Raw genomic sequence first — 9,782 nt, forward strand, 5'->3', positions numbered from 1 at the left:
AGCCAAGCAAATTCTCCAAATACCAAATATAAGATGGAGATTCAAAGGTCATTGTTCTCTTCCATGCCATTCCACTCCACCCCCACCCCCAGCCACGCCCTGCCCTGCCCGACATGGGACCCAGCAGTTTGTGTTTTAACAAGCCCACCAGGTTTTGGTGATGTATGCTGAAGTTTGAGACCGGTTAGCTTAAAACAACCTCTGAGAGGGGCTGGAAGCCACTCTTTATTTGGATCATAACTGAGTAGTTACAACATCCCTGAGTGAATTCAAAATGCTAATGAGGAAAATTAATATCTCTATTAAAAAAAAAAAGAACAAAACAAACCTCAGGAGACCAGAAGTAAGTTGCCTCTTTAAGAAGCAGAGCTGCTTTGAGCTGTTGCAAGGGGGAGCTAAGAGCAGGGCAGAATTTTCCAGGGTCTTTTGACAGGAGGAAGTAGTTGGGGATGACTTATTTTTGTGGCCTGGAGAGAGCCTGTCGTTATTAGACTAAGCGTTGTATCAGATCTAAGTGTGTGCTTTCTTAATGTAATGTAGAGCAGGAGCTATATGGTTTTTGTTTGTTTGTTTTTTCATTTTATCATTAAGAATGAGTGCGTTACAGCCTGGGCAATGCAGCAAGACCTAGTCTCTACTAAAAAAGTAAAATAATTAGCCAGGCGTGGGGGCACGTGCCTGTGGTCCTAGCTACTTGGGAGGCTGAGGTGGGAGGATTGTTTGAGCCCAGGAGGTGAAGACTGCAGTGAGCTAGGACTGCACTTCTGCACTCCAGCCTGGGTGACAGAAAGCACTAGTAATAGCGTTGTGAGCTAAGTCCCGCTTTCTTGGGTGTTCTCATGGTCATGCTCAGAGAATCCCCCTCTCCCCACCAGCATCCACCAGATTGCACACTGGTGTGCAGGAGAGACCAGCTTGCCTTGGCAGCCTGGGTCCAGCAGTCCCAAACCATCAGAAGGAAAACTGACATCCTACACCTCCGCGTGGTCACTGATTCCCTGCTGTGGGGGCACATTTTGGCCTGAAGTGGGCACTTGGCTGACACAATCTGGGGAAGAAAAGAGAAGAACAGGCTGGGTGCTGTGGCTCTCACTGGTAATCCCAGCACGTTAGGAGGCCGCAGCAGGAGGACTGTTTGAGCCTAGGAATTAGATCAGCCTGGGCAAGATGGTGGGACCTTGTGTCTACAAAAATAAAAATAAATAAAAACAATTAGCTGGCCATAATGCCACATGCCTGTAGTCCCAGCTACCCGGGAGGTTGAGGTGGGAGGATTGCTTGAGCCCAGGAGTGTGAGGTTGTAGTGAGCCATGATCATGTCACTGTGCTACAGCCTTGGTGACAGAGACCCTGTCTCTATTCAAAAGAAGAAGAAGAAGAAAGACAGAAAGAAAAGAAAGAAGAGAGAGAAAAGAGAAGAGAAGAGGAGCACAGATTGCTCAACCCCATGGAGGCAAGGATCTCACTTCTGCTAGTGGGGCCCTCCGCCTGTCCTGCAGTTGGGGTAGCCTCATGGTTAAGATCACATGGACTCCTTGGCTCCATTCCTGTTTTGAACACTTGTTGGCTGTGTGATCTTAGATGAGCCATTGTTTCTCTCTGCCTCAACATTCTTGCTCCTAAAATGGGGATAATTATATATACCTTGCAGGGCTATTCTGAGAATTAAATGAGTTAATGCAGCAGTTCTGAGACTTTTTGGTCTCAGGACTCCTGTATATTCTCAATAACTACTGAGAACCCCAGAGAATTTTTATTTATGTGAGTTATAGCTACTAATGTTTATTGTATTAGAAATCAACTTAATTCATTAAAAAACCAATTGTGGCCGGGCGCGGTGGCTCACACCTGTTATCCCAGCACTTTGGGAGGCCGAGGCTGGTGGATCGTGAGGTCAGGAGATCGAGACCATCCTGGCTAACACGGTGAAACACCGTCTCTACTAAAAACACAAAAACAAAAATTAGCTGGGCGTGGTGGCGGGCGTCTGTAGTCCCAGCTACTCGGGAGGCTGAGGCAGGAGAATGGCATGAACCCGGGAGGCGGAGCTTGCAGTGAGCCGAGATCACGCCACTGCACTCCAGCCTGGGCGACAGAGCAAGACTCTGTCTCAAAACAAAAACAAAAACAAAAACAAACTGATTGCATGTTAACATAAGTAATATTGTTTCTGAAAAATAATTTTTTTCTAAAACAGAAAAAAGAAAAGCAGTGAGAAGAGTGACATTGCTTTACATTTGTGTAGATCAGCGTCTGGCTTACTAGAAAACAGCTGGGTTGTCATATCCGCTCTGTCATTCAGTGTGTTGTGGTAGCACGTCATGTAGGCTCTGGGAAACTGCTGTATATTTGTGAAAGCGTTACAATAAAAATGTTAGAATTATTATAAAAATAGTTTTCTCCTCACAGTTACACTAAAAAGGTCTCGGGGATCCTGCTGGGGTCCCTTGGGACACACTTTGAGAAACACTGGATTAATAAGTCATGACAAGTGTTTAGTATAACACCTTGCATGCGGTCATCACTGAATAAAAAAATTATTACGAACAGCACTATTTACTAGGAAATACAGCATCACAGGTGGTTTTCTATACATGTATGGGCCAAGCCCTGGAAGGGACCCTGTGCAACACACACACACACAACAGATGCTTTTGCTGTTGCCACCAAGCAGTTCCATGTCATCCCATCTGGCTGGGGGCAGCCCTGAAAGTGTCTGGATGTATCTGAAGCTGCTGTACTGGGATGTGTGCAATACTAATATGGGAATGACGGTGGTGGACATCTCATCACATAGTAGCCTTTCCTCCAAGGAGGCAAAGGACTCACCTCCCCATCACCCAGCAGTTATCCTCATGGGGGAGGGAGCCAGTCCAGTCCCTCGGGAAGGCAGTGCCAGGGCCAGGATGTGAACCTGCCTTTCTGACCTACAGCAGAGTCAGGCTAAAGAGGGCAGGCAGAGGCTTGCCAAGGGGCGCAGCAGAGTGCTTCAGGACTCACAGTTGCTGGGGCTGAATGCGGGAAACGGCCTGTCAGTTCAACCCAGGAGATGCTAAGATGCAGGCCAGAGTCCATGACTTTGTCCTCCCATCAGGGGACTTGCAGACCATGTGACAGTCAGCTGGCACTCCCTTGACCTTTTGGTTGAGTCCAGTAAACCATAATGCAAGCAGTGGGCTGAAAGCTGTGGCAAGCTGCTGTGTTGGCATGTAATTTGGAAAGCCTATTCACTTAGCCACCTATTAAACACCTGGTGTGTTTTGAGTCCCCGGTCTGTTTTCTCGCTCATCTCCCACCAAGGGAAAAGCAACAGTGACCAATCAGAAGGCAGGCTTAGTCTTGTAGTCTCAGTAGTACCGTCTTCCTTGTGGCCGAGACAGTGTCTCCAGCATCTGCAGTGGTGTGTGCAGCCATAGGTTGACAATGAAATGCAGGGAGCCAGGATCAGGAATCTGACCTGCACCAAGAACGGAGGGCAGAACAGACCAGCATCCGTCTGATGCTGAGGCTGGTGGTGCGGGAGGCCAGGAGGCGGCCAGGAGCCAGAGTGATGCCTTGCAGGACTTGGGTGGGGCGGGGGCTGTCTAAAATGTGGGGTGAATGCTAAGAGTCAAAAAGTTAGTGACCGCAGGCAGAAGCTCAGAAACATACAGTTGATGTGAAAAGTGCTCCTTGCCCGGCTTTTTAAATGTTCTCTGAATGCCCACAGTGGGCAGAAGCTGCTATTCAGTCAACAAATAATGGTCAAGGGCTGGGCATTGTTGTAGGTGCGTCACTAGTTACATCAGTGAATAAAACAGACAACAATCCCTACCTGCAAGGAGGTTGCACTTCTGTGGGAAGAAGAAAATAAAGGAAAGGAGAACACGAAGGAAAAAATATAAATAAGATACATAATATTAGACGCAGTGGGGGGATGGAGATAGGGTGCTTCCGGGTGGGGTTCTAGCTTTCCGTAGGGGGGTTAGGGAAGGTGTTATTGTGAAGATAATGTTTGAGCAGACCGGTGGGAGATGGCGAGGTGAGTGCTGTGGATCTGGGGAGAGGGCATTCAAGAGAGCAGGAGGGCCAGGTGCAGAGGCCTTCAGGTAGGAGCAGGGAGGAGGTGGGCATGGCTGGAACACAGCAGGTGTCCAGAGGTGAGGTCAGTGAGGAACAGAGGGCACTTAGGGGCTTGCAGTCATTGTGATAACAGTGATGCTAACTTGGGGTGAAGTGTGAAGCTAGTGGAGGCTTTTGAGCAAAGGAGTGACTGATCTGACTGTTTTGAAAGAGAATCATTGCCAGGAGCTTCTCGGGGTTGGTAGAAGTGTGTCGGTCAGTCAGGAGACCGGATCAGTAATCCAAGAGGCAGATATTAGCAGCTTGGACCAGAGTGATAAAGGTGGAGGTGGAGAGAAGTTGCTAGATCCTTGATACATTCTAGAAGTACACCAGAAATAATCCGCTAACAGACTGGACATAAGGTATGAGAGAAGGAAGAGGGAAGATGGACTCTATATCTCTTGGCTTGAGCGAGTGGAAGGCTGGAGAGTCGCCATGATCTGAGATGGGCAGGAGCTGGTTGGGGTGGGAGAGGCTCAAGAGTTGGGGTTTGGACATGCTGTGTTTGAGATGCCCAAGTAGCGACTGTAGAGATCTAGGCTGGAGCAGGCAGAAAGACCCAGGATGTACACAGGAAAGAGGGAAACAGCAGCAGTAGCACTTGTTTAGCCAAGCCCTACTTCAGGGATCAAATGCATAAAGGAAAGGAAATCTCAGAGCCAGCCTCTAACCCTGAGCTTAATCCCAAAGAGCAGCAGAGTAGCCTGGGGTATCCACTCCTCCATCCACCCTGGTGGTACTGCAGAGCCCCTCGTGTACTCACAGGTGGCAAGAGGCAGGGCTCAAAGCTTGCCTCACAGGAATGGCTCCCAGGGAGTACATGTAGGGTGAGGCCCCCACTGGAACTGGAATGTACACTCCTGTATCGTGGTGCCTTCTAAGCCTGGGGATGCCTCTGCAAGGGCTCCAGGAGAGCTCTCAAAAAGAAGCAGGCTCTGCCTTTCTCAGATCAGCCCTCTGGCTCTGTTGTTCCCTGGGGTCTGTCTTCAGATGACCACAGTAATCCAGGGAGATGAAGTTGGCAGATCAGAAGCCCTTGAGTAGACCTGCGGAATGTCTGAACTGACAAGAACGGCAGAGCGCGTCCCGTCCAACTCTCCTCTTACAGGTGGGGGAACTGAGGTCCGGGAAGATGATGGGACTTGTCCAGCTTAGAAACTTCATGACCTGGGGCAAATCACTGAACCCTTGCAATCATGCCGGGGTGACAGCATTTTCCTAAATGCTCTGGCTCAGGGATGGCTGTGTGCTCATGGTTCCTCCTGTTTCTCCCTAACCCTCTTCCCCATGGGCTTTTTACTGCCAGATCAGGGTTTGGGGAATGATTGGCAGCCCAGAGGTCAGCCAGCCCTTTTGGCAGTCCAGTCACATCTCCCCACTGGCTGATGAAGCACGGACTCCCTTGGCAGCCAGTACTTCCTCAAGAGATATTTTGCTTAAAACTGATGGTCCTCCTTTGGCTTTGCTCTTCCCCATGTCCTTGGTGGGGCAGAGAGGTAGCTCCATCCCACGTTCTTCTCCTCCACCCCATCCCAGAGCTGTTTGCTTGCCCTATCCCACGTTGGCTCCTTTCACTCTCTGCAAACCCTTCTGTCCTTCCCATAGTCTGAGCTGCCTTTTTCTTGACTACTTCTTAAGCCTCTGGATTTCTCCTTAAATATCAGCTCTAGGACGCCTGCCCGATGAGCTGAGGTCATTCCTACCCTCAAGTGACCTGATGAATTAAGCAACAATACCAGGGATTCCAGGACAGTGAGTTTGAAGATCAGCATCTTTGCTGGCCTGGGGGAGGCCCTTGGCCTGCTGGGGGTGGATAGAGTGATGCTGACCTTCTGCACAGGCTTTGGGAGGGAGCGGTTAGTTACCGCAAATGTCTGGCTGTCTAGGTGAAGCACTCCCGACCCTCTGCCCCTCAAATGTAGTTGTGAATTACAGAGCTGGAAGCAGCCCACGGGGGCATTTGTTCCACTCCTGTTCCAGGGACAAAACTTAGGCCTGGGTCTCTAAAGCCAGAGGCGTTTGAGGCTTCATCCCAAGGCTAAAGGGGCAGATGCCCTCTCTATCTGGGCTTGTGTCTTCCTCTACTTCCACCTTACTGTAGAGTAGGGGGCTGGATCAAGGACTTCTGTACCCTATGTCATTCTCCTCCCACACCCCTGTCCCTTCATTACAGATAATCCAACCTCTTTATTCTGTGGTTGCTGAATAGCATCCCCCAGGAGACCATCTTCCCTGCAAATGCAGGGTGACGCCATGGAGTCGTTTCTCTGCCATCATCTTTTCTCTGCTGGGGATGCCAGAGCATAAACCCGTGGTACAATGGAATGTGCCTGGCAGCGAGGAGGAAGACGCCAGGGCTCCAGTGTGCTCCACCCCTTCCTCTCTGTCAGCCTGAGTGCTCCTGCTCCCTTTGGGCCTCAGTCTCCCACAGAAAGGGAGAACCGGGTGGCCCAGCAATCTCTGGAGCCCCTTCTGGCTCAGACCTCCTGCAGTTCTCTGTAGCCTCCTGGTTCCCAGTGTATTTTTAAAGGATCCTGTGTTATTTATCTCAGCATCTCTGCCCCCCTCCACTGCACACTGCTCTCCGTGCAGTAATGACATCCAGACACCCACACTGTATCTTAACAATCTGATGAGATAAATGCCTCATCCTTGGGCTCCGTGGACACGGAGTAGCAATTCTCCTATTCTGCTATCAAAGAGCTCTGAAACTCAGGATACCAAGGCAGGACGAGCAGGCATGTGGATTGCCATGTGCACATCACTGGGCAAAAACACATTCTCCTGCCCCAAAGCCCCTGTTTTTCCCCAAAGCTGCCTCACTTTTTCCCTTCCTCCACCTCCAGAACAATGCCTTTGAGCCTGCTGGCATTTGAGAACGTGCCAAATGGCATTTGAGAATGGGCGGGCAGCATCGGGGGCATGTGGCCTTGTTATTTTGCATGGCGCTCCTAGTGGGATGCACCAGCCGCTGGCCAGGTCCTGGAAATAATTAAGCTGAGCATATTGATCTGGGGGGATTGCAGGGCCTTGGGCATGCTCCAACCTCCAACACCCGCTGTCATGCTCCTTCTGCAGTGACCCTCTCGTGCTCTAGGCACACCTGTTAGATGGAACATGGGACTTTCAAGGTTGTCGCTGCCAGGGCTGGCATGATGTGCTTGCACCCCTGCTCCCTTGTAGACCTGGGAGCTGGGAAGGTGCGTTGGGTTCCAAGAGAAGCAGGAACTGATTTGGTCTTGTAGTGAAAATAGACCTGGCTCTGGTCTGGTAAGTGAGTGACCTCAGACTTAGTTTCCCTAGAAGCAGAAATAGGATAACAATAAGTCTTCCCACTTTAAGGAATGTTGTAAGGATCAAGTGAGAGAATGTGAAATTCTCAGGAACGCTGCAAGGGAGCCTACCTGTTAAACACAGAGGCCACGGGACACAGAGGAAGGAGTAAGGGCTCTGGAGCTGGGCAGGCCAAGCCTGGGTGTGAATTCCAGTGTTTCTCTTCAGGCTGTGCTGCCTGGGGAGGAAATGTACTTACCTGTTCTGAGCTTTTCTTTGCTCTTCTGTAAACCAAGGGAAAATGAAGCTACACTGACTGGTTACTCATAATGATAACAGGAGTATCTATTATTTATTAAATGTTTATTTTGAGCCAGGGCCTTCGTTCCTTTTCTTTTTAAAACCTCCCTAAAAGTAGCCGGATTTGTAATCACACATTACTTCACATGGACTTTGGATGGTTTGTGTAGTGTCTCCGTGAGAGCAGGGGTTCTGGGGGCTTTGCCCAGTGCTGTATTTCCAAAGCCCAGCACATGCCTGGCCCACGGTGGGTGCTTAAGAAATGTTTATGCAGTCAAGGGAGTGCAGCTGCCTGGCAAGGAGAACCGGGAAGTTCATTTACCCTGCTTATTATTCAGTTCCTTCACCTGAATTCTCTTAGGCTGGAGCTGAGCTTTGGGTTCATAATATATAATTATTATCCCCATTTAAAAATGAGTGAAATGAGGTCAGGAGAGGTTAAGTGCTGTGCCCTAGATCACTCAACTAGGAACTAGGGAATTAAGTCTTGTTGTGCAGTACTTGTTAGAGCCTCCTTGGAAGCTTGGAAAAAGGATGTGGGCAGGACCGGGCGGGGAGGAAACAGCTGGGCACCTACCGGATTCACGGTCTGCCCCAGTGAGGATACATGGAATCCTCCCTCTCATCACGGCCCGCAGCAATGCTCATTTTACAGATGAGAAAATGAGGCTGACAAGGAGAAAGAACCCGAAGCTCAGCTCCAGCCGGAGAGAGTTCAGGTGGAAGAACTGAATAAGAAGAAGGGCAAATGAATTTCCAGAGTTCTCTCATCCCAGAGTAGGATCCTCAGCCTTGCCAGGCAGCCGCACTCAGCCTCCCACCCTCTCTGAGCAGGGGGGTTGGAATGTGTCTGCGGAGGGCAGCGAGGAGGGAGCCTGCTGGAATTCCTTCCGTGTGGCACATCTGGGAGGGGTATTCCCCCTGGTGATACTTGGGAAATCTTGCTGGCCGGCCTCACCAGTCCTTTTTTCCACTGTTCTTTTGGTCTCGGAGCACCCGCCAAACATCTGACACTGTTCAGGATCGATTGCACGTCAAATGAAGAATGGGTATTTAAAAAACAGGTTTTTTTTGTGTGTTTTTTCCCCCTGTTGTCATCTAAGAAGCAGGTTTTTAGGTTCTTTGATTCTCTCCCAGAATAACAACCATATGGGGCCTCCACTTACACCGAGCAGCCTGTGCCTTGTGCCAGGGACCAGTTTGTTTCCATTGTCAGCAAACCTTGACTGGCTCCAAACATTTTCAATCAGGTGGTTTCTGAAAGAGGGAGAGACTGAGGGGAAAGTGATGATGTGGTCCCTCTGAAGAGGGTTTAGCTTTCCGAGGTATGGCAGGGGTGGGGCGGACAGCCAGAGGGATGTGACTTTGAGAAGCCAACTCACCGGCAGGACCCAGCGAGATCCAGGCTCGGCGGCTGGAACAAAGAACATTTTGAACCACACGGGGCTCTGGCATGTTTGTTGATCGACTTATCCAAGGACTGGGCCCGCTGCTTTTGTTCCAGAAGATTTCATGGATTAACTCCCTGGGCTTTGGAAAATTGTTTCTTTTTTAAGAAAGGGAAGTTTTGAAAAGCAAATGCTCCTGGGCAGTCTGGGGGTGTGGGGAGTGTTGGCTGGAGTGGGAGGTCACATTCGCCCCATGGTGGGATGGCCAAGGGCTCCCAGCGAGGGAACAGTTGGACCTGTGGTGTCCTGGGGGGAGGGTGCCTCTGAGGGCCCCTAATGGACAGAGGAGTGTGGACACCTGAGCCTGGGAGCATCGTGGGCATTTAGACCAAACCACGGGAAGGACTCCCCAATGCTGAAGGTTGCTAGGCACTGGGGGAGGTTCCCAGGGAGACTGTGGCTAGAAACACCATCTGCCAAAGATGATTTAGTACTGGAAGAGACAAGGGATAGAACGAGATGGTCCTTTCTGTCCCAGTTAATCTTGGTGCTGTTCATTCGGGGCTGAGCATCCCCTCCCTGAAGTGGAAGAGAAGACAGACTTGGCCTTGGGCGGACTCTGAGCGTCTTGTAAAAGGGAGTCCTGCCTCCTTGGCTTTGTCCCCACCCCCTGACCAGGGTCGGATGTCTTGGGAGCTTGCCGGCTCTCTGCCCACT

At 50.3% G+C, this 9,782-nt stretch overlaps 1 protein-coding gene across 3 annotated transcripts in view; it reads left to right on the forward strand.

The window, feature by feature from the left end:
* The window catches only part of CACNA1C (calcium channel, voltage-dependent, L type, alpha 1C subunit), a 775,650-nt gene that overhangs the window by 298,138 nt on the left and 467,730 nt on the right, over window positions 1-9,782 (forward strand). The gene's annotated exons all lie outside the window — the stretch shown is intronic.

Source organism: Mandrillus leucophaeus, unplaced genomic scaffold, assembly GCF_000951045.1.
Source record: "Mandrillus leucophaeus isolate KB7577 unplaced genomic scaffold, Mleu.le_1.0 Scaffold79, whole genome shotgun sequence".
Lineage (NCBI taxonomy): Eukaryota > Metazoa > Chordata > Mammalia > Primates > Cercopithecidae > Mandrillus > Mandrillus leucophaeus.